Source organism: Emydura macquarii, unplaced genomic scaffold, assembly GCF_026122565.2.
Source record: "Emydura macquarii macquarii isolate MOO-44397 ecotype Brisbane River unplaced genomic scaffold, CSIRO-AGI_Emac_v2 contig_2676, whole genome shotgun sequence".
Lineage (NCBI taxonomy): Eukaryota > Metazoa > Chordata > Testudines > Chelidae > Emydura > Emydura macquarii.
In genome coordinates this window covers 39,394,319-39,421,074 of record NW_027132813.1, presented here as the reverse complement: position 1 = coordinate 39,421,074, position 26,756 = coordinate 39,394,319, and the positions used below count along the sequence as shown (strand labels likewise).

The window sequence follows — 26,756 nt, the reverse complement described above, 5'->3', positions numbered from 1 at the left end:
GCAGTAACTCTAGTCAAAGAAAGGGGGTCTGGTATTGAAAATAATGCAGCTGAATATCACAGAGAAGCTGGGGTTTGAAGGTGAGACTGTCTGCTAGTGAGAGCATCCAGCTCCCTCTGCATCCTTGGATCCACCCCATTATACATGCCCTTGTGCAAGCCAGCAGCCTGCCACTACATGCCACCCTGCATTTCCATGATGAATTGGGCCCATAAATTCCATGAAAACCCCAATCGAAGGAAAAAACAGACTAATGCGAGGTTTTATATCAGCCCGGTAATCATTTCTGTCCCATGCAACATCAAGAAAAATATTAAATTTGCAAGAAACTACTGCTTACTAGTTTATATGCATCCCAAAAGAATCCCAGAAAACACCTACAAAGGCTTCAAAGGCTCACAGTGAGACACATCAGGAACTGCTCTGTGCTGGAGAGACACTTCTTAGATGGCTGGAGACACTGAGTTTTATCTTGTGTGTATCAGACTACTCAGAACATCTGTTGATCCTGCAGGACACACACACTGGTATTTCAGATTGCTTAATTATCCAGAATTATACAGGTGTTATTGGAAGGAAGTACTGTGTGTTCAACATAATTACAGATTACAAATTCCCATGTTCCCAAATTCTTTTTTTTTACACTTAAGTTCTCCAAAGTTGAAACAAAAAGTGCTTTACTAAATTTGATAGATGCTGTTAGTGAACTCAGCCTATAACCTCATTTATCAAAACTTCTTTTATCCAAAGCCATGTTACATCCAGAACATGCAGCATCTGCACTGAAAAGTGCCCCATTTTACTGAAACTCCAACTGAACTAAACTGAACTCCAACTGAAACTAAATTCCATGTCCCCCCTCCTAATCAGATCAGTGGGCTTCCAAAATATACTGCAGATTTACATCAGACGGTAGCTCACATCTTGGACACGTTTTCCACATCTTTTCTATTCAGCTTGTTTGATTTTATTGAGATTCCACCAATAATTGGTAGGCAGTGGAAGTTACTTGTAATTAATTGCCTACTTTCTCAGCAATGAGAATGGTTTTTGATAAGTAAAAAAGCAAGAAAAAAACTTGGTAACTAGTTCTCACACTTTGTAAGACCAGTTGTAAGGGGAGTTGCCTATATTAATACAACAGAAGAAGAGAATCATTTGATTTCATCAGGTACAACATAGAATGAAGTGAAAACATACATATTAACTTTAATATTAATTTCTTCTATTGGGATTTTTAAGACTTCATTGTTGTTATTTCTGATGGTGAATATAGAAAGAAATCTTCTCTGGCTACTTGTTTGCACGAACAGATGGAGTTATTGGTTGATTTAATATGAATTACTTGTGTAATCCCACTGGATAAGAAATGAGATGGTAGTTCTTAGAAACTTTTGCATATCCTTTTTCTGAAGTGAGTCCAAGTGAGCCAGCTATATATGAAAGTTTACCCAAATGCGACTAAAACATGTGACAGTAAAGGTCAACTTTTTCCAAAATGGGTGCTTAAAGTTAGATTCCTAAATCCACATTTAGGCATCTAAATGAGTGGCCTGGTTTTCCAAAGAGTATAGTACAGTACTGATCAGTTCCCACAGAAGTCAATTTGAGTTCCTCCCCCCCCCCTCTCTGTATGCACACTTTTGAAAATGTGGATCTACTGATACAAATTACTTTTACTTTACCAACCAACCAGGGAATATTTGCTGGGGTTGGGAGTGGGGGAAGAAGTTACATGTAAACGAATGAATTGCAGTTACCTTTGCTAGGAAAAAGTACTGGGTTTACAAAACCCTAATTTACATAAAAATTTAATGTGAACTGTCTACTGACTACTGACTAAAATTTAAATCCTAAATCACCAAAGCACTTCACCACATGCCCAAATCCATCCCTTAGGTCAATGTGACTTAAGTACATGCCTAATGTTAAGAAGTGTGAAGTGCTTTGCTGAACACACTTGAACTGTTGAATTGGACCTCAATGAGCAATCTAGTTTCATTGACTGCAAGGAGGAAAGTGTAAAAGTAAACAAACACCATAAATGTGGAAAATTATTATTTACTTAAAATTCCAACAATCCAAGGTCCTCATTCTGCAATGAGGTCCGTGCACACAGACCACAGTGCCTGAATTCAGTTGGAATGTTATTAAGGTGGTATTTCTTTAAATATAAATTGTATTTTGACCACGCCATTGGGCCAATTCTGTTGGCATAATCCCATGGACTTCACTGGAATTACACCATCAGAGAAACTGGTGCCCTCACTAAAAAAAAAAAAAAAAAGTAAGTATTCAACTTTACTACACATGTTCAGGACTCCTAGACTTTTGATTTGGGATCATTAACTTCCAATCCTGTTGAAGGATGTAAACACTGTTCCAATCCTTTCCTCATCTTTCAGAGAGACTTGTTAGTTAATTATCTATTTTAAAACCTAACTAAGACTGAATATTTATGGTCTCTTTTTAAGAAACAGAGTTATATTGACTCATCCTGTATGGAGGGGGACAAAGGAGACTTGTCAGTTTTCTATTAGCTTGGCTTTTTTTCTTCTTTTTCTGACAAGCCCACACCGCTTCTGGCAAGCAGACTGTCCTACAGAGCGTCTGTGTAGCCAGATGGATTGCAGAAGAGACAGCCACCTGACGTTTTAAAGTGCCTGCAGTCCAACGGCAAGGCCTAACTGATCAATAGGAGCTGTATGGGGCAATCTTGACAAGCAATAGCAGCAAACACCTAGGCTTCTGGGAGAATATAAATAGCAGCAAAGAACATATAAATAGTAACTCTGAGTCAGGAGGCTTGAGGAAAGCAAATGAATGCATGACCATACTTCTGGAAGCCTTTTCTTTTGAAAGCCTTCCTTGTCGTGATCGACTATGGGCTAAGCCATGGCCTCAGTGTTGAGGTGTAATGGTTTGGTCCAGACATTTTCAGTTAATGGTTTGTTCCAGAGAATAGTGCTGTGTGCAAAATCATTATTGCTGAGTGCAGTTCTGTACGACCATGTGCACTCAAAGTTAGTAACAAGTGCAAAGCCATTAGGGAGGTGTGCAAAACCCTAAAAAGGCAGGAAGTAGGAAAAAGATTTCTATTGGTTGGTGAGGGTAGTACTTAAGCCCCAGAAAGCCTGTGGGAGGGGGCTGTTCATTCTACTGGCAGCAGAGCAGCACACGCACGAAGATCATCAAACTGCATCCAGAAGTATCCAGACTTACCTGTTCCTAGTTCCAGTGTTCCTGGCAGAGTGGTTCCAAGTTCCCCCAGCCTCCAACACTTCTCTCCGGTTTCAGAAATCTGCTGAGTCCTGTCGAAGAAGCGGTGGTGACGTGTTAGTTTATTTGCTATTTTCCCTTCCATGGTTTTGAGTTCCTAAAGATAGTGGAACCTGGCTTCACACCTTCTTGTATCCCAACTCCTGAGTTTTGTTTTTTGTGTAATACCCAATTAGTTTACAATAAATGTTAATGGTTTACTCCCTTTGTGTAGTAATTGAACTCAACCCTGGTGACAGATATGGGACGGGACGGGACGGGGTGGGGCAGGGAATCCTGCCAGGGGAGGGAGTTCTTGAATCAGGGACTTCTCTTTCATCCATAGAGCAGGGGGGAATTGACCCAGCTTGCCAACATCAGTGAGGAGAGAACTAAAATCCAGCAGTGCAAGTTACTTTTTCTAGATGCTGCAGTTCTGCCCAGCCCTTCACCATGCCAAATAGTATGTTGAGGATTTGAATACTCAATGACAAAGTGACAGAAAGAGCAAGCTAGAAAATTTCATTCAAAAGGGTGATTCTTTCCCCCTCTCCCAAAAGTCCTTTTTCATGTACAGCTAGAAAAGGTAAGAGAGATGTTTTACTATTTGTGCAAACAAAGGGTGAAATCCTGGCCCTATTGAAGTCAATGGCAAAACTCCCATTGACTTCCATGGGGGTCAGGATTTTACCCAATGCTTTTTTTATCAGCTGAGAGTCAGGTCCTTCATTTCCCTGTCTTGACCCCATCTTATATCTCAATTTCTCACTTCTAAAGCTTTCTTCTGGCTATCATTAGCTGGTATTTTATGCAAGCCAGACCCCCACCAATACAGGCTTGTCTCTTACATTATCTTCCAGAGCTTTGCCTAGTCTGAATGTAAAGGTTACCCTTTATGTCGATTCTCGTACAAACTCTGGATCTGATGGGCAAAGTCGGAGAGTCACAGTGGAATTACTTCTGCCATACACCCATTTGTGAGAGAGAAGAATCAGGCCTTTTGCATTTACTGGTGAGAAAATTAGCTGAGTGAAATGCCTGCCTCTTCCACTTGCTTCTCCCAAGAAAACATCACAGTGATTGTCTATATCTTTTCTCTTCCCTCTAGAGCCCGGTGCCATATCTCACTCACACACATGCACACGTATGTGTGCCATCTCATTAGGCTGGCTGCACAATTTTCTTTCATTCTGCCTCGCTGTTAGATAGCTGTACAAATCAGACCATGCACCAAAGTTGCCGGTGTTCTATATAACTGTAGTAATAGGTGTGAGAATGCTGAATCTCATTGGCTCTGCTAGATGCTTATCGATAGATGTGTAATCTTGTTTTCTCATTTTTGGACAGGTGCTTAAATATGTGTAAAAATGTTACAGAATCATGGTGATAGGGCGATGTGCGTGGCAGTTAACTGGGTGTTTTTGCAGTGTGTATTATTTGCTTATTAAAGATGGGCTAGAATCAATTATATAATTATCTCAACAATCATGCACGTATGCCAAACCATTTGAATATTAAACTTAAATAAAGCTTCTTGAAAGACACATTCTAAAATGACTTCACAGGCCCAATCATCAACATTTTGGACCCTGCTTTTGAGATACCACATCTGGAAATCACATGAAAAACTGTGAGCATGACATTCACGCAGGAAAATATGTCTATAGAAAATAACTCCCAACACCACAAATCTGTTTACTTGTTCACCCAGCTCTAACTTTCATGTCAAACATGCACAGTGTATTAACGATTGTCAAGCCAGCCAGAGTGACCACAGTCGATGGTGTACCACCTGTAATGAACTTGCCAGTTCAGGCTAACTTCTGTGAATCCACCGATCTCTGGAGCAGCCACCCGGGCAGTGACAGTAGGGTCAGAGCATATACCCTTTTGTGTGTCAATGGAGAATATGAGAGCATGGTATACTGGTGTGTTTTTGTCCATCCTGGCACCATGGCTGAAGAGCATAAAACGTTGCTTTTGAATATAATGAGCAATTGAAGAAAAGCCAGATTTCTGTGAGATTATGACATTTTGTACAAAGTAGACCATTTTATACTCAGGATTTAATGCTGATAGTTTATATGGGATGCTCCAGCGGCTTGTAAGAAGACAATATGGGTCACACACAGATTAGATAGATCCTGAACTGTGTCGGTCTTGGGCACCAGAACCCCTGGTGCAGGTAGGGTGAGTACAGTGGAGAACATAGACGATTTAAGCTATCTAGCCTACAAGCAGAATAATTTTTATATGTTCCCTCTTACCTGATCTAAATATTATTGTTTTATATTCACAGAGTGAAGGATCAATGGTTAAGAGAGTGCAGAACCCACTGGAAACAATGGGAAACACCCACGTACACCAATTTTGCCCAATTTTGGTTCTTGCATGTTCCCATGTTCTAAGAATTCTGCTCTGCAGAAGAACCACATCCCAGACACCTGTGTATTCATTCAGTGGATATGCACTGTGAACGTTCCCAACAATACTCATACACACTGTTACCTACCCTTCTTATCACTCTATATCCATAACTGCTGTTTGATTTTTTTTCATAGAGAAAAAAGATGCCACAACACAATTCAAATCAATATATTAAAACTGACATATTATCAGACTTCTTGCAGTAAAAAGTACTAGCTTAATGTCTCACACAAGGTTTCTTCAAGAAGCCTATGGTAGTATGCCTGCCCACCCTAACAAACCATCAATTTAAATGATTGGGGGGGAAAACAACACATAATAAGTGACAGATTTTTCAAATCAGATAAAGATGGGAACCAGATTATCTGTCTGTGGGTGATAGATTGCAGCAATAATAAATTCACTTTAAGACACTGGATCAATTTTTAATCAAGCCAAGAATTATTATTGCAGAAAGATAAAATGACCCATGAGGAGATGCCTTAATTTTCCACCAATCAAATTATAGCCTTTCTAAATAAGATGTAATGAGATCCATGGAATATCCAGGTTACATAGTCTACCTAATTACCCATGTTCCCTGTCATGTAGTGATATAGTAGCAGTAAACTGACCTCTGAATTTACCAAGATGAAAAGGTAATTAGTTTTTCCACAAGGCTGTAGTGAAAACAGCAGCAATGACACATGTCATCTCCTTCCACCAAGTCACAGTCTCAGAGGTGTTTGTTCTTAAAATATGCAGGATGTGACCTACTGGGTAATAAACTACAGTCATTAAGTGAAGCATGCGTCTGACAGAAAAACAACCACTATCTCCAGGTTGAGAATACAGAGTCTGAAAGTAAAGCAAACCAGTTCTGTATTCCACATTAAACTTTATCAGCATGCTATCGTAGAGGGGCTCATGAGTTGGTTAAATAGCATATCATTACAGATGTCATAAGGTCATATATAAGGAACACTCCCTGACCCACAGACAGCATGAGTACAATTTCCAGTCATATTGTCCCACACGCAAGCACTTCCATATTTTTATACCATTTCCAGCATTACGGCCTTGGCAAAAGAACGTATGGTAGGTCTGCGTACTTGAAGGTACGTGGATAGCCTAGTTAGATGCTACAGTATCTGAAGGGAACTGATATTTATAAATAGCTCTGACAATGTGAGCACTAGAACAAGTCAGACTACCTCAGTTTTTATATTCCTACACCTTTTGCTCCGAAGATAGAAAAAGAATTCAGTGTGAGGAAATATTGGTCGCCAGTAAAACTATCAGCCAGAACTGACTGAGCATTTCTTTAGGGAAATCGAGAAGCAGGAAAGCACTCCAATGATTTGTCCTGCCTGCATGGCCTTTCCTTTGGGCACCAAGACAGCTTAGAGATGCAATGACAATTATAATTGGCTCATGCAAAGAAAGTCATCATCAAATTAATGAGCTACAACAATTCATCCATCTGCTGTCCCTTTCTTGCTAATTTATTAATAACAATTACACAAAAACGGCATGGATTATAAATTTCAATTTCTCTTCTTTACCTGAAAATTTAGTCTATAATAGTCTTAGAAATGAGCTCATATTATTTCAATGAGATTTATGGCTTATTACTAGTAATGTGGCAGTACCCAATTGACCATAAAAGCTAAGTATTTTAAAGTAACTTAAATTACCCTTTCTGAGCAAATTGGATATTTGGATTACATACCAGGCATCACTTTTATGACAGATACCCTCATAACATCAGCAGCACATCATGCCACTTCGCTTGGTTTTACTTAGGCTGAACATATGAGATGCCACATGGCACAACATCATGAGTCTTACATGACGTATCAATGGGTTAAATAAAATGTCTTTTCTAATTGGATACCACAGACCATCACACTGCTTCTCCAACACCATGAAAACGACTGACTGAAGATCACTGAACAGGCAGATGTGGGGTGGAGTTTTCAAAAGGGCTTAGTCTATCTCTGCTCCCATTCAAGTCAATGGCATTGTCTTCAGTGGGAGCAGAGTCAGGCCAGGCTGAGCACTTTTGAAAATCCCACCCATAAGGGTGTGTGTGGTTACGATATTTGTTAGTCAATGGAGCAGATTCCAATTTCAGTTGTACCAGTGCTAATCAGGAGTAAGTCCAGTGAACTCAGCAGTTCATTACACCAGTATAAATCCAGTGTGAATGAAATCTGTATGAGGCCCAGTGAATTCACCTGGTCTATTTTATGTTGAATTTTATTAAGCTAACAAGAATACCCAGGGCATGCTGAGTTATGACATACAGGGTAACATCCTGGCCCCATTCAATGGCAAAACTCTGATTTAACTTCAATTACACTTGTATATTACCCACAGGCCTGGTCTACACACAGATTTTGTATAAATATAACTTCAGTTAGGTGTATGAGTTTCTACCAAAATAGTTACACCAGCATAACCCCTAGTGCAGAGGCAGTTATACTGGTATAAAAGTTCTTTATTCTGATCTGGCTTATTCCCTTTTTTGTACAGGAATAGCCATACCAGTATAAAGCACCTTTATGCAATATAACTGCACTGACACTACGAGGCATTGTATAACAGGACATCCTAGGCTGATCTGCAAACATTCAGCTTCCCATTACAGGATGTGTGTTTTAAATTTGAATAACATGATGTTACCTAATATACAGTGAGATAATGCAAAAATACTTTTTCTTTTGTAGAGGATAGAAAATTCATGAGAACAAAATACACACAGATGAATACTACACAGGTAATCCATAACCACATAACTATCTTCCTATTTAAATGTTTGATGAAAATATGTCACTAAAAAAAACAAAAGCCATATATTGACCAGTTTAAACAAAGGAGATGTTACACTAAGATTAATGTCTGACATTAAGAAAAGATCTAAGCAATGATTTCCACTTGTGTAATATTTCTACTAATGCTGTATCTCTGTCTAATTAAGACATTCATTAAAAGTAAGTAAAGTTAATTTAAAGAGAAATTTCCAACAACATTCCATTAGATTTCCTGGTGAATTAATGCTTTAAAACCTCAAATGGATGTCTTCAAGAGAAACCATTCTTAACAAATATATGATAATCAGCATAATTAAAACTCTCTAAAGTACAGATTTTTTGTAAATGGCACTTGTTTTTGTTAAAAAGTATGCAAAAGGAGTGAATCAAAAATCCCATTGCACAATATCTCATTGCACAATATACTCATGCATTAGACAACATATTGGATAATTCCTTAAGGACAGCCAGCTGACCTAGAAATGGTAAGCATTAACTCATAACAAGATTAGTTAGTGAAACTGTATAAACTCACACCTTACCCCAACTGAGTTTAGAAGATGCTTATGGATGTTTTCACACCTCAAGTCCTACAATATTTTTAAATGTAGACCTCACAGTGTCTCCTCTGCCCCTGCCCCAAAGACAGATTCATTCTGATTCTCCTCTCATTTCTTCTTCTCTGACTCCTATTTCATTCTATCATGCTTCTTATGCTGCACTCCTCATAGCAGTATCTGACTGCCTGTGTTCAAGAGCTAGCAAAACAGGACTTTTTCCTACTACTCTAAAGGCTCGTATACACAGTGGGGCAACGCGCACCACAAGGTGTGATTTCTAAACCGTGCTAATGTATTGCACATTAATTGGCACTCTCCTGGTGCACGCAATACAGATTCCCTAGTGTGCTTTAACATAATACTGTTTGAAACAGTAGTGTGCCGATGCACAAGCTCTTATTATACTGTTTGGATGAAGCCATTTGGGGACTTTCAATAGTTATATCAGACTGAGTGGTGAGTGAACATCATTTGTGCTCTTTTGGTTAAGATCAGATGGCTATCTGGATGTGTGTCCTAAAAGGGGCTGCATCATGCCAGTCAAGGAGATGAACGACGATCTAGTAAAGGTCTTTTATATCTTTTATGATCCCAAGAGATCTGGAAATTTTGTTCAGTTGGAATAAACAAAGAGTTTAGCTGCTTAACTGAACAGTCCAAACCACTGACTTCTGCCCAGGAGGCCAGAAATCTCACAATACTGCCAGCTTTTCCTGCTTCTGATCAGACCAAAATTACCCTATCAACAGTCACTCTCATAATGTTACACAGGGTGCTGAAGTGTCCTTTTATATGTTACGTTCGCCACCCAGTGTTCCTGCAGTGCTGATTTAACTAGGAATAAATGAGGCTTTCTGTAGATTTGGCCTCCTTCAATATCATTTGGCAAAAAAAGTCTGCCTCTATCCTGATCCTATCTATCTATCTTAGAAGACTCCCAATACTGAAGTATCTGAGCACCACACAATCTAATGTTTTTATCTTCCCAGCACCCCTGTAAGGCAGGGAAATGAAATAATTCCCATTTTAGAGTTATGGAACTAAGGGACTGGAAACAAAGTGACAGATTTTTAAAAGTATTTAGAAGCCTAAAGATGCTGTTAGGCACCTAGTGGGAATGTTCAAAAAAGTGTCTGTGTGCCTAACTGCATCTTTAGGCCCTTAAACACTTTTAAAAATCTGTCCCTGAGTGCCCATGCTCACACAAGAAGGCTAAGGCAAAGCTGGAAATTGAAGACAGGTCCCCCAAATTTCATGATACCAACCTTCCAACTGACCATCCTTCCTCCATAACAGGCACTCAGATACTCTAAGGAAGATTTCTGCACATCTGGGAAGGTGTACAACAGAGAATTATGGCAGTCAAAGGTATGCTATAGATATTTTCAAACAAGGATTTTAACTGGATTTTCAAATCTAATTGTCACCAGGTTAAAAAACAATTCAAAAATGGGTCAGTCAAACAAAAGGCTGGACAAGATAGCTATTATGGTACATTTCACTGTATCAACAGATAAGTCATAGGATAGTCTTTAAGACTACGTACACACAATTCCACACCGTTTTTGCAAGTGACAATATCATAACTATGCACTCACATTGGGTAATAGCTTGCACAAATAGCTACTCTGTGCACAGTGTCGTTATAGCCAGGTCAGTCCCAGGAGATCAGAGACATAAGATGGTGTGTTAAAATACATTACCTCACCCATCTTGTCCCTCTAATCTGTACACAGTCAGTCATCCGAGTACCATGCACGATCATCATAATTTCCTGAATGACTTCTCTAAAACTCTGGTCCATCAATCACATACAGTTTTGTGGCCAAGTGGTGTCCAGAGGGTGAGTGATGCAGGTTTGTTTACTGTGACTTGCCTAGTTCCAATGCTTGGCATGACCTTTATATCAGTGGGTGGCTTGATCAAAGGCTGAGGAAAGAAACATTATGATCTCCAGCATACTAAGAAGCAAGCAGAAATCACATGCACATTTCCTCCCCTCTCTCTTCCCCCCCCCCACTTTTTTTTTTTTTTTTTTTTTTAAATACTTCCTTCTTCTCTACAAGGCCCTGAAATCCCTGTGCAAATCACTCCATAGGGCACCTAACTCTAGGGAACAGTCACAGGCACAATATAGCTTTTTAATGAATTGGGCAATTTTGAAAACTAAAAAGCGTCAATTTCCACATAAGTGAGTACTAACGAATCTCCTGCAGCTCAGTATCATTCAAAATAACCATATTCACTCATCTTCAGGGGAATATAGCCACATCCTACTTCTCAGTCTCAAACTCATCAATGCAGCACTCTCAGGAAAGGGCCTCTGAACCCACTCTCTCATAGCATTACTGAAGGAGAAAACTACAAAATACACCCACTGCATTGAGGGAAAGGCTTCATTGCACTTCTGAGGAGAAAGGTGCTTCACCGTGCATTCAGGCACATATTCAGCATTCCTCTGCTGGACAACTGCACAATTCTGCCCCAGGCAGCTAGAGGAGAAGGCACTGGCATTTGGTAAGCTGACATCCTTTTTAAATGTCACGCTTTGGACCTTCTCAGCTATAATACCCCAGTGAATGTGCGGCGCACTAGTTTATGAAGTAGCCTGGAAGCACTGCCCATTCCGAGGTGTTACTGCTGAGAAAGCCAGAGATCAGCAGCAGAAGCAGAGCAGGTCTCATCATTCATTAGGAAATGGGAAGGCCCTCAAAAATTAATTGCAGAGCAAGAGCTGGCTAAAGATTTGGGTTGGCTTTTTAAGCAGAACAATGTGGCGCATCGCAGCTAATAGATACCATTATGTGAATCAAGCACAGATTTACCAATTTACAGTCAGAGAATCATACAAGTGTAGGACTGGAAAGGACCTCAAGAAGTCATCTAGTCTAGTCCCCTGGACTCAAGGCAGGACTATGTAATAACTAGATCATTCATTCAGTCATGACACTTTAATAGTGTAATCCTCTAAAATGGCAAATATTTGCCAACATCTGCAGTAAATTCAAGTGATCCATTGCATCAGTGAAAAGAAGATTGCAAAGTAACACATACGCTGCAGGTACTTTTTACATTGAGTTTTAGAATACTGCATAGTAAATAACTGTCTAGAGTATCAAACTAAGTCAGTCAGAAAGGTTCAATTAAGAACCATAGTAATTACTATCTGTAGTAATTCAGCTTTTTTTTTTTTTTTAAACAGTAGCTTCATGGAAATATTTGGAACACGTTTTGATCAATGTTCTTTAGACAAAAAGTTTTCTATTGACCTAGGGTGTAATTTTTCAAAAGCATTCAAAGGTGGCCTAACTCAGACACCACTGAAATCTAGACTTCAATAAGAGCAAAACTAAGCCAATACAGAGTGCTTTAAAAATCGCATCGCTAGGTATTTATACTGTACTTATCCACACAGTGTCAAAAAGTCTTATACATTCTAAAAGTTGCATCAGAATAAGAGTCTCTCTCCTGCTCCATCCCATACTGATAATTTGATTGCTCAATTGCTTGTGGGAAAGTAGTGAGTCTTACATTTTGTTCTGTAGGTGAAGAGTTTCCTCGTCATTCTGACCTCTTTTGGAAGGAGTTCAGTTATTGCCAATTGGCCTTCTTCCAGGTGTTGATCTTTCCCAGGAACTGGGATAACTTGAAATGGATAGTGTTGGTTGCCTATGATATTAAGGAGATGTGCAGTAGAGTGTCATCAGAATGTTACAGGCATTTGAGTCCAAGTTATTCCACAGTCTCTCCCAGCAGTTTAACACAGATGCTGAATAAGTTGAGAGAAGGAGACTGGAGGGGGATTCTTAGGAAATGGATTAGCAGTAGCACATTACAAATTCCTGGATTTGGTCAGAGAGGAAGGATCACCATCATCTCATAAAATTACTGAAGGTGTCTACAACATCTCTGTGGTGAGGTGACAGCGTGTCAATAAGTGGTAATAAATATAATATAGAGATTCAGCAGTATGACTAAAGATGTAAGGTCCATGTCCACAGAAGAGAAGGGGCCATCTATCAGCACAAGCCAGTACATCTCAGTTTTTATGCCCCATTGTGGGGCCCAGGATGCCAGCAACATACAGGTGAAGTTGGACATGGGTCTTTACTAGCTTCTCAGCTTGCTCAGGTACTCAGATATGAAACTGCAGAACTACTAACTGTGGTATGTAACCTATCATTTAAATCAGCTTCTGTACAAGATGACGGAAGGATAGCTAATGCGATGCCAATTTTTTTTAAGTAGACTCCAGAGGCAATCCCAGCAATTACAGGCCAGTAAGCTTAACTTCAATACCAGGCAAATTGGTGGAAACTGTAGTAAAGAACAGAATTATCAGACACATAGATGAATATGATTCATTAGGGAAGAGTCAACATGGTTTTTGTAAAGGAAATCATGCCTCACTAATTTATTAGAATTTTTGTGAGGGCAAACATGTGGACAAAGGTGATCCAGTGGATATAATGTACTTAGATTTTCAGAAAGCCTTTGACTAGGTCCCTCACCAAAGGCTCTTAAGCAAAATAAACAGTCATGGGAAAGAGTAACTGGTAAAAGATAGGGGGAAAAGGGTAGGAATAAATGGTCAGTTTTCACAGTGGAGAGAGGTAAATAGAGATGTCCCCCAAGGGTCTGTACTGGAACCAGTACTGTTCAACATATTCATAAATGATCTGGAAAAAGGGGTGAACAGTGAGGTGACAAAATTTACAGATTACTCAAGATAGTGTGCTCAGTGTGCAGCAGCAGTCAAAAAAAGATAATGTTAGGAACCATTAAGAAAGGGATAGATAAGACAGAAAATATCATAATGCCTCTATATAAGTCCATATCTTGATTACTGCAGATCTGGTCACCACATCTCAAAAAAGATTATACTGGAACTGGAAAAGGTACAGAGAAGAGGAACAAAGACGATTAGGGGTATTGAACAGCTTCCATATGAGAAGAGATTAAAAAGACTGGGACTTTTCAGCTTGAAAAAGACAACTAAGGGGGGGATAAGATAGAGGTATATAAAATGTTGATTGGTATGGAGAAAGCGAAGGAGAAAATGTTATTTACTCCTTCACATAACACAAGAACTAGAGGTCACCAAATGAAATTATTAGGCAGCAGGTTTAAAACAAACAAAAGGAATTACTTCTTCATGCAATGCACAGTCAACCTTTTCCAGGGGATGTTGTGAAGGCCAAAACTATAACATGGCTCAAGAATAAGATAAGTTCATGGAGGATACGTCTATCAATGGCTATTAGCCAGGATGGGCAGGAATGCAAAACCGTGCTCTGAGTGTCCCAAGCCTCTGGTTTGCCAGAAGCTAGGAGTGGACGACAGGAGATGGATCACTTGATGATTGCCTGTTCTGTTTATTCCTTCTGAAGCATCTGGAAGACAGGATACTGGGCTAGATGAACCATTGGTCTGAACCAGTATGTACTTTCTTATGTTCTTCTGGACAAAGGTCAGACACCAGACTGCAAGTAGTTTCTGAAGAATTGGCTGCACTGTTGCAGGGTGAATGGTAGATTTCTGTCTTCAAAGAGGATGCTGGTCTATTAACAGGAATTCCAAGTGCTCAGGACTATCTTTCATCAGCCAAGAAGGGCATCTGTCTATCTTGGTACCCATATGACATACAAACACCTCCAATCACTGCAGCGTCTGATCATTATGATCAGTTCTGTTAGCTCAAATTTCCTTCAGTCCTTCCTGTTGAGCAAACAGACCAAGTTTTTGGGGATATGGCCTGTGCTTACCGTATGGTTCCTGATGTTCAAAGTACACCCCAACAGTAGGTGAATCTCTCAGAGAAGGAGGCTGATAGTTCCTCACACTGAGAAATGCTGGATTCAGGACTTGAGTGGAAGCATGCCAGGTTGCCAATGACATTTACCGCCCAGACAAATGCTGTGAGATGTGGTTTATGTGGAAGACAATGCAAACACTTTTAATTTCCTCTTCCACTGGACTTGATAAGAATTCCTTCCTTGCACCAAAGTCTTCCTGTTTATGTTTCTGTAATACTATTATAGTTTCCTTAATTCCTTCTGTCACAAGCTGCCTGAGAACTATACGTGAAACCAGAATGCAGGAGATTTTTGGTCCATAAGATCAACGGCAGCAGGGGTCAGTTGTAATTGCAATGTTTCACTAGTTTTACTCATTGGCCTCTTGGTGGGCCAATTTTATGTCTCCAAACATAACTGACTCCACGAACATCAGGGCTAGACCATGGAGGGAGAGTTTTGCTCTTAAGATGGAGATATACTGGTTAGGATACTGTCCAACACTTATTTCCAATATCTACATCCATTCTAAAAATAGGGTCCAGGACATGACTAGCTACTTGAGCATCAGCAAGTATGGCTATTCCTTATAAGAAACCAAGGATGGAGAGGACAGAAAGAAGGTTTGAGGCCAACTCTTTATAAAGATGTTGTCAACACAGACATTGATATCACAGAAGACTATGAGTCTTGGGAATTTCATCACCATAGCAGACAGCACCTGTCAGGGCTCTTCACTCTAGAAACCCTCTGCTGTTCATGTGTCGAGAGAACAGCAGATCCACACATTGGTACACATTTTTAATTATATGAGAAAGTAGCACAGAATATATACTGAATGGGATTTCTAAAGAGCCTAACTCTCTTAAGATCACGAGTCTTACTGATTTTCAATGGGATTTGTGCTCCTATGTTGCTTAGGTCTTCAGAAAATCCCATCTACTAACTACTGGGACCTATTTCCTATGATAGGCCAAGTGCCCTCAGGGCCTGTTAACAGTAGGAGTTAACTTTAATGCAATTTGAGGGTTCTAAGCTACTGAAAGGATTGGATGTTAGCATGGGAGTGGAGGATAAGAGGAAAGGGAATAAAAGCATTGGAAAAGCTATCTACAGATAGCTAAGAAGACAAACCTAGAACTGCACTATGTCCTCCCCCAAATGTCATCCATCTCTAAAGCTCAAACTTCAAACCATTTTCATTACATTGTTATCTTTAGATATTTAAGTAATTTGCACTGAAATCCCCAGCATTCTCATTCCTTAGTTTCCTGCTCAGTTTGGCCCCAGAGAAAAGAATACATATTCACATGCTCAGAAGCTAGAAATCTTATCATATTTAACAAGAAGCATCTTTGACAGTAATTGGAGTTTTGTATCAAGGCAAATAAATGGTAAGATCATAAGAACATACTCTAGTGGCCACATGCACCTGCAAATACTAACATCAGAGAGTAAATTTAACATAAGGCCTCACTGGAGTTGAATTTTCTATAAACAAACCATCTAAAGAGAGCCTTCCTTTTGTCATATGTTATTCCCATCAAAGAAAAATGAATATTCTTTTTCATGGGTTCCTTACCAGCAGCATCAGCTTCATTATTTACCATTAGTCCTTTCACTTTCTTGTCATGTGTGTAAAATTACAATATCCTCAGTGACAGTGAAACTGCGATCTTTCCTCAGTGCTGGCACTTAATGCAAATTATCCACATTATTAAATATGCTAGAATGCTAATATCTCACATGGATGAATTTAAAGAGGCTTTCCCCATATTTTATTATATAACCATTTACGTCTATTAAGACAACATTAAAATCAAAGGGCCCAATTCTGCAGCACTTATTCTCACAAGTAGCTTCCATAGGATAGGGCAGAAAAAAAACAGTCAAGTGGATAAAGATGAGACTGGGAGTCAGGAAACCTGCATTCAATTCTTTGCTCAGCCACAGAATTCCTGTTTAATCTTGGGCAAGTAATGATCGCTTTGTGTCTCAGTTCCCTCATCTGGAAAATGGGGATAATGTTTCCCCTCCTCACACAGGTGAGGATAAAAATCCATTAATGACTGTGAGGTGCTCACATACTAAGATGATGAGGGCCACATAAGTACTTAGTCTGATTAATGTCAATGGGACTTCGCATGAGGAAGACTTGCAAAATTAAGTCCAAAGGCTATATGTTTAAGGAATAATGTTCATGGTAGAGAAGTATTCAAAGCAATTAATATATTTTGCACCCATTGAAATCAATGGCAGTGTTGCCAACTTCAGTGAGTGCAGAACTGGATGCTCAATGCTGAAGTTGTGCTGAGGCATGAGTGCCAAAAAAAAAAAAAAATCAAACACCACAGCTTTGAATGAAAAGGAAAAATATTTTCTTGGCTCATGAGGGTTTGTAAAGTCTCTTCAGGCATCCTCTTGGAGTGTCCGTTGCGCTAACTTTGGAGAAGGCTTCAATGAATATCTATTTTAAGGTGGGGACTCAGATACCATTATGATAGACATCTTGGCCTTTGTCTTGACTAGAAAAGTGGCTGAGTTTTGGTTGGGCTTAGCTACCACATGCTAGCTAAGCCCAACATATGTTTGGCCTTTTTTCTAGTGTAGATGCAGGGCAACACCTTTGGCTTGTTTTTAACAGATTGAGTTGTAGCTTAAGCAGGTGCCTAAAGTAGATGCCTTACTTTGCATCTACACCAGAAAAAAGTCCAAGTGTTGATCAAAGCCAACAACTCGATCACATTTCCTAGTCAATACAAAACCTTAAAATTAAAAAAAAACAGATAGCTACTTATGGGAATAATTGTTCAAGGGCATGCCTGAGCAGTGAATAATTGACTGAAGAAAAAGGAATTACATAATTGAAGACATATGGTCAGATCCCTTTGTACAGTTTGGTAATGCAAAGGGGCCAGAAAGCTGCCCTAACGTGGCAGAGAATTCTCTCAGCATGACCCTAGCCAGAGTAATCTTTGAAGATGCTCTAACTTACAGTGGAGGCAGACCTGGCGCCTGGCAGTTCCAGGGATTGGAGACATAAAAAATAGATTAACGACACTTTTGCCACCCTCCCCCTCAGCCCTTTTCTGATGTTTGCAAAACAATCTGTATTTACCATAACCCCCATTGTTGCTTAACAGGGTAGTAAGGAAGCCAAAAAATGCAAGGAACTATCTGTTCCTTGGTACCAAAGAGTCAATAGCTTCCCAGCCAGGGAATCTACTTTTCTCCTGCTGTTCTGGATAGTTTTTGGTGGCTGCATTATCATTTGCTTAAAATAATAATAATGCACAATTTACCTGCGCTTCGAGAACTCTGTATGGTAATTTCACAAATAATCCAGTGGGCCCTAAATGGGCATTAGTCACAGTGTTCAAGAACAGATTCCAATCCGACATTCTCCAGAGGTCACGGGAAGCTGTTCAGAAATAGCTGTTTTGTTCAGGCCTACCTAAAAGGCAATGGTCTGCACTTACAGCCATTAGTTAGTCCCAACTGGAAACAGATTTCTAATTACTGCTTGTTATTTAATTTTCATGTAGATTATTAAAAACCAAATAATAGAGCTCTGAATTCACTCACATTTTAAATGGTGACCAGTGTCTCTTTGTTCAACTTGCCTTATCAATTTCAAGGTTTTTTATTGCCATTCATCACCATAGCAGCAGAGTGCCTTCCATGTGAAATCAATAGCAAAGTCTCTAGTGGACTTCTGTGCACCCTTTCCTGTGCTGGACGGCATATTGAACACAAGCCTTCCTTGCATAGCATAAACAATACTTTTCATAGCATTTCCAGCTGATAACCATTAATCATGTGGTTCTGACTGGGGCAATATTGTAGAGAATACCACTCCTCACAATAGTTCCAGATCAAAGCCATGTGGCGGCAGATACACAGTGTCAGATGTACGGTTTCTGCAATATTTTGGCTACATAAGATTTCAGCTAATCTGTGGTTTAGGAGTTACAGTATCCCATTATGCCAATCGCTGAAGTTTGAGGAAAAGTTCACATTTAACCTGTCATGGTTTGAAAATACCTAACAGAACAATGAATGCCTCGGTGCAATTACTGCAGATAAAAGAAAGAGCAGCCTTTCAACTACTACTCCATGGCCTAAAGGTTAATGGACTAATGCAATAAAGCAATAGGTTATAACAGGAGTCTCAATACAATTAAAACCATAAAGCTAACGATGATCTGTTTCAAATGAAGCTGCAGATGAAAATAAAACATTAAACAGTTTTGCTACACTTACATTAGTGCACTGAGGGCTTTAGTCATGTAAAGGATGTGTAATGCTCAAGAAAAAAAATCTGTTTATTGCCATTCAGTTAAACTCTTTGCAACTCTGTACCATTGGATGACTTTCCCTATTGCTGCCTGGGACAGACATTAATTTCTTCTCTATTGAAACAGTTACGCAACCCTTTAATGTATGTATTTAACAGGAGAAAGTACTCACTGCAGCACTCCACGTTATGGCTCAGAGAAAAAAACACATGCTTTGGAGCAAAACAAATAATGGGAAAACTCAGAGCTCTGTCACAAATGGCAAGACAAAGTCCACGGCCCCTCTTGGAAAAACCAGTGGAAGAGGCACCAAAAAATAAATCCATCGTGGTCACACTAAAATTTTCAAGCTAGTCCCCTCAAGGAGGAGTTTCAGGACAGTACAGGCAGGGGAAGATTGCCAACACCACAGGATCGGAAGGGAGTGGGAACTGGTAAACCAACGGAAGCTAGGGCATATATATGGAAGGACAGTCTCTCTAGTTCTACTCTTCTGCCCCCATTTCCTAACAAATCAGCTCCATTGGCTAAGTCATTCATGGCTGTGCCTCGACAGCCACATCAGGACTTGCCGGGGCTTAACAGCAGCTCTAAGCAATCCTGCAGTGACAAACAGAGGCAAAAGAAAGGGTAACAGATCTTCAAGAGAAAGAGGCACCATTGTATGATGTCTGTACTAGCTTTTGACCAATATAGCCAATGTCAGAAAAATGAGGGTTGTGTTCAGATGAATATTTCCTATTCCCCACTAAATTATACTGGCAATTCCTCTATGCAAAGGCTTTGTAAACTCTTAGACCCATAAGCAATCGGCACGTTCCCATGTTCATCTACTCCAAAAAAAAATAAAATAAAATTCAACAACCTATTGCAGGACCAGCAGGTCAAATACCTGCTCAGCAACCATGCATTTCTAGCTCAATTTAAAAGCTTAATACTATTATCATTTATTTGTGAGTCTTATTTTGGGGAACATCAGCAGGTATAGTAAATAGTTTGTTATAGTTGGTGGGATGGGAAGGAATAGTCAGTCTGGTAGGTGCAACTCCCATCCACTTATAGACTTTATTCCTTTGTACAAACACGCAAAAGTCTGAAGGCTCCCAGAGTTTAAAAATGAGTGAGTCCATTGACTGTAATAAAGCTATACCAATTTGCACCAGCTGAAAACTGGCACGGTATCTCTCTTTGTCTCCCACCTTTAGTGATGGGTTTTACCCTGTTTCAGCTCCATTAGAAGAACAACAAAGTTAACATATCACCATCAGCAAAGACAGCCACTCTGCTACACATTAATGTTCTTCCCTATTCTATTATTATTGGCCATACTGCTTGATTTCACATCGTACACTGCGGGCATGCATAGATAGTGCTCTGACACATGGAGCCAGATGAGTTCCCACTAGAGTCAATTACAAACTTTCACTGACTTCAGTGAGAGCAGGAGCTATCTTGCAACGTCAGATTTGCTCTTAAGAAATAGTCATTCATACCCTTTTCTGAGCCCACAGGCACATGGCAGAGTTGGAGAAGAAAGGACTGTGCACGCGCGCGCGCGCGCACACACACACACACACACACACACACAACTTGTTTTGCTTCCTATTTTAGGCTTGTATGGTATGTTTTTGTCCTGCATCAAGACTCATGATATTTAAAAACGCTGGCAAACAAAAATTAGGTGGTCCTACTTATCTTTTCCCCGTAATACAAAATCAAGAAGGCACTCTATGAAATTAAAAGACCATTTGAGACACATCAGAGGAAATTATTAAAGCAACATATTGAACACTGTGTAGCCATTGACGCAAGTGGCTTAGCAGGTTTCAAAAAAGAACTGCACAATGATCTGAGTAAGAACAGCAACTATGAGGGTAAAATTATATAGGCTACTAAATCAGAAGCTAATATAAACTTATTACTTGTTTAAGTCAGGAAACATTCCACAGAGTTCTTTCAGAATTGTGGAAAGAGGTAAGATTCTGATTTAGCACAGGACTGGGAAGCTGAAACTCCTACTTCATAATCTGACACTGCTGCTTCTTCTGTGGCTCTTCAACCTCTCTATGTGCTTCAGTCTCCTCAGATATAACATGGAAATAATACTACACCACACAAGGGTGTTCTGAGAAACAGTACCTCCCCACTCAAGGGTATCTTGAGGATTAGTTTTGTTCCACACAGTTTTCAGAAAGAAATTGATTTGTTTTGGTGAATATTTTTGTCAAACATTTTGTCTAGAAATCTTTTGGGGTTTTTGTTGGTTTGGTTTTAAAAAAAAAACGTTCAAGTTTTCCATCCCTCACATTTTCCCCTCCTTTTTGCAGTTTTCCTTTTATTTTGACACTAAAATTAGGGAGACAGAAGAAGAGAAGGGGGAGGCGATAAAGGAAACACCCTCAAATGAAAAGTTTTTTTAAAAGTTGTGTGAAAGTTTCCAATTACAAAAAAGCCATTTTTGGACAAAAAATGTTGGAAAACTTCAACCAGCTTTACTATCAATCCCTAGAATTAACAGCACATTATTGGAGAATGCTATAAAGCCAGAGAACACAAATGAAATCCATTCACCCCACTGAGGTGAATGGCAAAATTTCCCATTTATTTTCAAGAGGGTCAGGATTTCATTCCAAGAGAATAGGCTGCAGTCTGACATTTCTAACTAATTCCATGGCTTGACTTTGTAACCTAGGTAGCATTAAAATCTGAGAATTTGATATAGAACTACATTGTGTAACCAGATTGTTAATCCCCATAGAGAAGGCATAACGGGGTAATGAACTTCTAATGGTATCAATCTTATCTTTAAAAAGAAGGGAAAGGGTGAATTCCTAACATCATGAGAAATATTCTCCTGTGTCCTTCAAATGTCCTTGAGTTTTAGACAAGTTTCTGTTATTTTTAACCCCACAAATCCTGATCCACTGCTGTATAAAGTTGTAAGAGACAAAATCACTATATGATATGAAAAGGACAGTTCACATGAAGGAAAGAATCACAGAAGCGTAGAAAGGGACTTTGACAGGTTAATTAGTCCATCCCCCAAGCTGAGGCAGGACTAAATATACCTAGACCTTCCCCAATAGGCATTTGTTTAACCTGTTCTGAAAAACCTCCAATGGATTACTATAAAGATAGAGGATATGCTTCAATCTGAATTAGCACTCAGGGGTCATCCGTTGTTGAGTCGAAACATGGGTGGCCAGAATTTTTAAAAACAGCATCAAAAACTAACAAAGCACTTCAAAAGATCTACGTAACTGCCCTGCCCTACTTAGCCTCCCATGTCAAGCTTCAAATTGCCCCAACCTCTCCATATTACCAGTAGCCCCAAACTTGCCCACACATTGGTCAGCTTTTCGCACAATAACCTCTGTGCCTTCTCCCTTACATCACCATAGCCCCATATGCCTGGTACAACCTCTCTGAGATCATCAACAAGGCCCCTAATCGGTGAATATTAAAGTCCTTCTTAAAGGCCCAGTTCTATCATGAAGATTACAATGATCAGTATATAAACTGCCCACTGATGTTCCATTTCCCCTAACATCCTCCAGCTCATCTGTCTTTAACTGTAACCGCCTCAGGTCAGTGCCCATTCTGCTTGGAAAATGCCTAGTCACTAGTGCATCATAGGCACTACCATAAATAATCACTTTCAGAGTTATCCTATCCTGATTTACCACACAACCTTCTCAGCTTGGCAACTACCAGGCACATTTTTTCCTTTTACAATCCTTCATAAAGTAGGACTGCTTCATACTATGTCCAACTAAATAAATGAGCTTCCTGGTATCTTTAGGGCTTCTCTCTCTCTCTCTCTCTCTCTCCTTTTCAGAGTAGCCACGCTGATACAATTGCCATTGATGGCAGGATGCTTACAGAGTTACGCTGGGGTACTGAATATATTAGATGACATTATGTAGATTATTAGCATTTTTATAATTCAGAAGAATGCATGGAGGATGATCACCTATAATAGACTAAATGTCATTCCTAGCAATTGGATTTAATTACCAATCCGACCAAGGTACTCAATCCTTTCAGTAACTGTGAAAAAGGTGCTGACATGGCTTGGTATTAGCCTATCCCATGTTTAAAGAATTTCTAGAACTCATTAATACTGTACACTTACAGGACTAGTGACCTACTCTATGATAAGGGGCGGTGCATTGTTGCACGGCCCCTGTAGCAGTTTGACTGACCCCCCAAGTCACATTCCTCCAATCTCCCGCATGGTCTCCCTGGTGCTCCAGGAAAGGGGAACACAGTGATAGCTCCCTACCTGTCAGAACTCACTCTTCCCAATACACAGGGCTAATTATGCCACAAACATGTGGTGTAGGCAGAGTCAAGTTTCCACCTATTACTCACCCCCACCCACGTCTTCCTGCCCACCTGTGCAAGGTGAGGACCCAGCAAGTCAGTGGACTTTTCATCCCACAGGCAGGGAGCAATAGGCAGTGCACAGGCACCAGGGACTAAAGAGATACCTTAAGCCCCCTCTACTCCCTTGTGCCAGCGTGCCAGATGGGCCACAATCCAGTCCATGAAAGCAAGTTACCATACATACAGTGTAGTCACTATCCAAAGTTGCATATCAAGACCTACTTAAGACAGTCACAAAGTCTCACCAGGCTACGGAGTCCCAGGACCTCTGTGCCGTGGATGCACCTTGGACCAGGGCCTGTCTCTTTGTGAGAACTTGCAATCAACATTATAACAGAGACCAAGCTATGAGTATAATTTACCATTTATATTACAGTAGCACCAAGAGATCAGGGCCCCACCACAGAAAGAGACAGTCACTGCCCCAAAGAGTTTACAATCTACAGACAGACAGACAAGGAGCACAGTTATCGCCATGTTATCAGATGAAGAGCGGACAAACAGTGGCCTATGGCAGAGCCAGGAATTCAACCCAGAACTCCCAACTCTGCTTAGCCCCAGACCATCCTTCCTCTCTACAACCCATGTGTTTGCAGCTATTTATAAATACTCCCGATGACCACCTGGCCTGTGATCTGCAGCCTAGTATAGCACTGCAATTTATTATTTCCACTGTGTTTTCATGCTGGAAAAATGCTATATAAAGCTGTGAACAAAAGTTAGGAGTAGCTCTTCAGCTGATGTAAACTGACCTACAATCACTGACTTTGGTGGAGCTTTGCCAATGTGCTTAAGATGAAGACCCAGTCCTTAACACATCAAGTCCTATTTACATGTCTTATAACTGCCAATACATTATTTAATATGATTCTTTTATTTTAATAAAACTAGGTGCCTGAATATTTATCATTGGATGAATTCTGTTTTGCAAGAAGCTGGGAGTGGGCAATAGGGGATGGATCACTTGATGATTACCCTGATCTGTTCATTCCTTCTGAAGCACCTGGCACTGCCCCCAGTTGGAAGACAGGATACTGAAGTAGATAGACCATTGATCTGACCCTGTCTGGTTGTTTTTATAAAGAGAATAACAGAGGTCTTGTGGCTCCTGAACAACGGACAAGTTTCCTCCTGTTTGCCATTGATACACAATAGAGAGATTGGGGTAGCAAAAACCATATGGTCCCTTTTCAGTCATTGGTGCTAAATATCTTGTGAAGACTCAAGCAAGGGGGCTGCAAGTGAAAATCTGTTGAACTTCCTTTCAGACCATTGCTTTAACTTACAAATTACTCATTCAGAGCTCCTTCCTCAGGCAAAACCCCTACAGAAGCCAGTGCCTAAATAAGAACTTCAAGACTTGTCCTACTGACTTCATTAAGAGTGTTGCCCAAATAAGGAGCGCTGAAGAGGCTGTTTACAAAGGGTTTTACATTGATCCTGTTAAATTACTGTGTACTGATTCCCTGTGTCTTCCTTTTTAAATGCAGGGAGACGTAAAGATCACTGCAATCTACATTTAATGAAACATCACATCTCATATGTTTTCTTATTGATTGTATTTTTTGTAGAAAATACTCTGCTCTTGAAGTGACAGAAGGTTCTTGTCTTGAACTTCTGTTGTCTGCCAAGGATCTTTCAGCTCGGTGCTTTGAGAGTCTGGTTAATTAGTAAATAGTGTGATTCTGACCCTATCAGAGGTTTCCTGAACTACCAATGGTGAATCACCATCCAGCATTAAACATTTAGTGGGTACTATGCTACTTGCACTGCGCCCTTTTTCAGTGTCAGATTGCCTGATTTTTTTCCCAAAATCAAATGTTAGTGCAAGACTGTTAAGATAAAATGTCATTAAATGAACAATAATTAAAATGGGATGGGAAAAAATACTGAATCAACTTTCTGCAATCCTAACAGATTTTCTAACCCATGTTACAGACAAACAGAACCACCTTAAAAAAAAAAAAACCCAACACATTACATGAGTGTATGTTTAAAAAAAAACAAAAAAAAAAAAAACAGAAGTCCAAAATATACCCATTAAGATCCCAGTTCAGAAAAGCAGTAAGCCTGTGCTTCAGGTTAAACTTCTGATTAAGTGCTTTCCAAAATAAGGATGATTTAAGCAAGAATTTAAATCACCCTGCCTCAGTAGGGATGTTTTCTAGAATCAAGGTCTAAAATTCTTAAGACAATAATATAGATCACAGTGGTAGTTATAGTAGTTATGAAAAATATATTATTTTATAAGAAGGTTCATATTAACATGCTGAAATTGTCCTAGGTTTCTGGAACAGGAAAGCAGGAGCCTCATTGATCTAGCAGACCGCAAAACACATGGTCCTTAATCCAGAATGGCCAACCCCAAGTGTTCAGAAATCTTGAGCTGGACCCTAAGAATCGTGAAACTGGCTTAAAAGTCTAGGAAGAAGGCTGTATGGTTAAAAAACTGACCTAGTTTAGAGGGGAAGTGAAGGCAGTTATAAAAAAAGTTTAACAAATGGAAGAAAGAGGAAGTTTATAGTAATGAATATAAATCAGAAGCTAGGAATTGTAGTAAATTGACCAGGGAAGTAAAGGGACACAAGGAGAAATCTATGGCCAGCAGAATCAAAAACAATAAGAAGGAGTTTGTTAAGTATATTAGGAACAAACAGAATCCTAACAATGATAAAGTCAATTACTAGCTGGCAATGTTGGAACAGTGCGACTGTTGCTGGAATTTAAGGCCCGGCTTGATAAAGCCCTGGCTGGGATGATTTAGTTGGGGTTGGTCCTGCTGCTTTGAGAGCAGGGGGTTGGACTAGATGACCTCCTGAGGTTCCTTCCAACCCTAATATTCTATTATTCTATTCCAGTTCTGTTGCACTGTCAAGGTTAAAAGGTGAATTGATCACAATCTAAGGACTCTCATGGGGAGCAAATATTCAGTTTAGCAGAGAAAGGTATAACACTATCTAATGGCTAGAAGTTGAAACTAGACAAATTCAGTCTGGAAATAAGGCATACATTTTTAACAGTGAGAGTAATTAACGACTAGAATAATTTACCATGGTTATGGTGGATTTTCCACCACTTGCAATTTTTAAATCAAGATTGGATTTTTCCTAAAAGGTAGGCTCCAGGAACTATTTTGGGGCGATTCTATGACTTCTATTATACAGGTCAGACTAGATTTTCACAATGGTCCCTTCTGACCTTGGAATCTATAAATCATGAGATTTTTTTTTTAAA

The 26,756-nt window shown here is 39.7% G+C and overlaps 1 long non-coding RNA gene across 2 annotated transcripts in view; it reads right to left on the bottom strand.

The window, feature by feature from the left end:
• The window catches only part of LOC137164064 (uncharacterized), a 333,782-nt gene that overhangs the window by 272,532 nt on the left and 34,494 nt on the right, over positions 1-26,756 (bottom strand). Inside the window, exons 1-2 of one of the 2 annotated variants that reach the window (XR_010922911.1) lie at positions 4,149-4,225; positions 3,223-3,311 (exon numbers count right to left, since the gene is read on the bottom strand). This is a non-coding gene — a long non-coding RNA (uncharacterized lncRNA). Of the gene's footprint in view, positions 1-3,222; positions 3,312-4,148; positions 4,226-26,756 lie in introns of those variants that run through there. The other variant, XR_010922909.1, reaches the window with a different exon arrangement.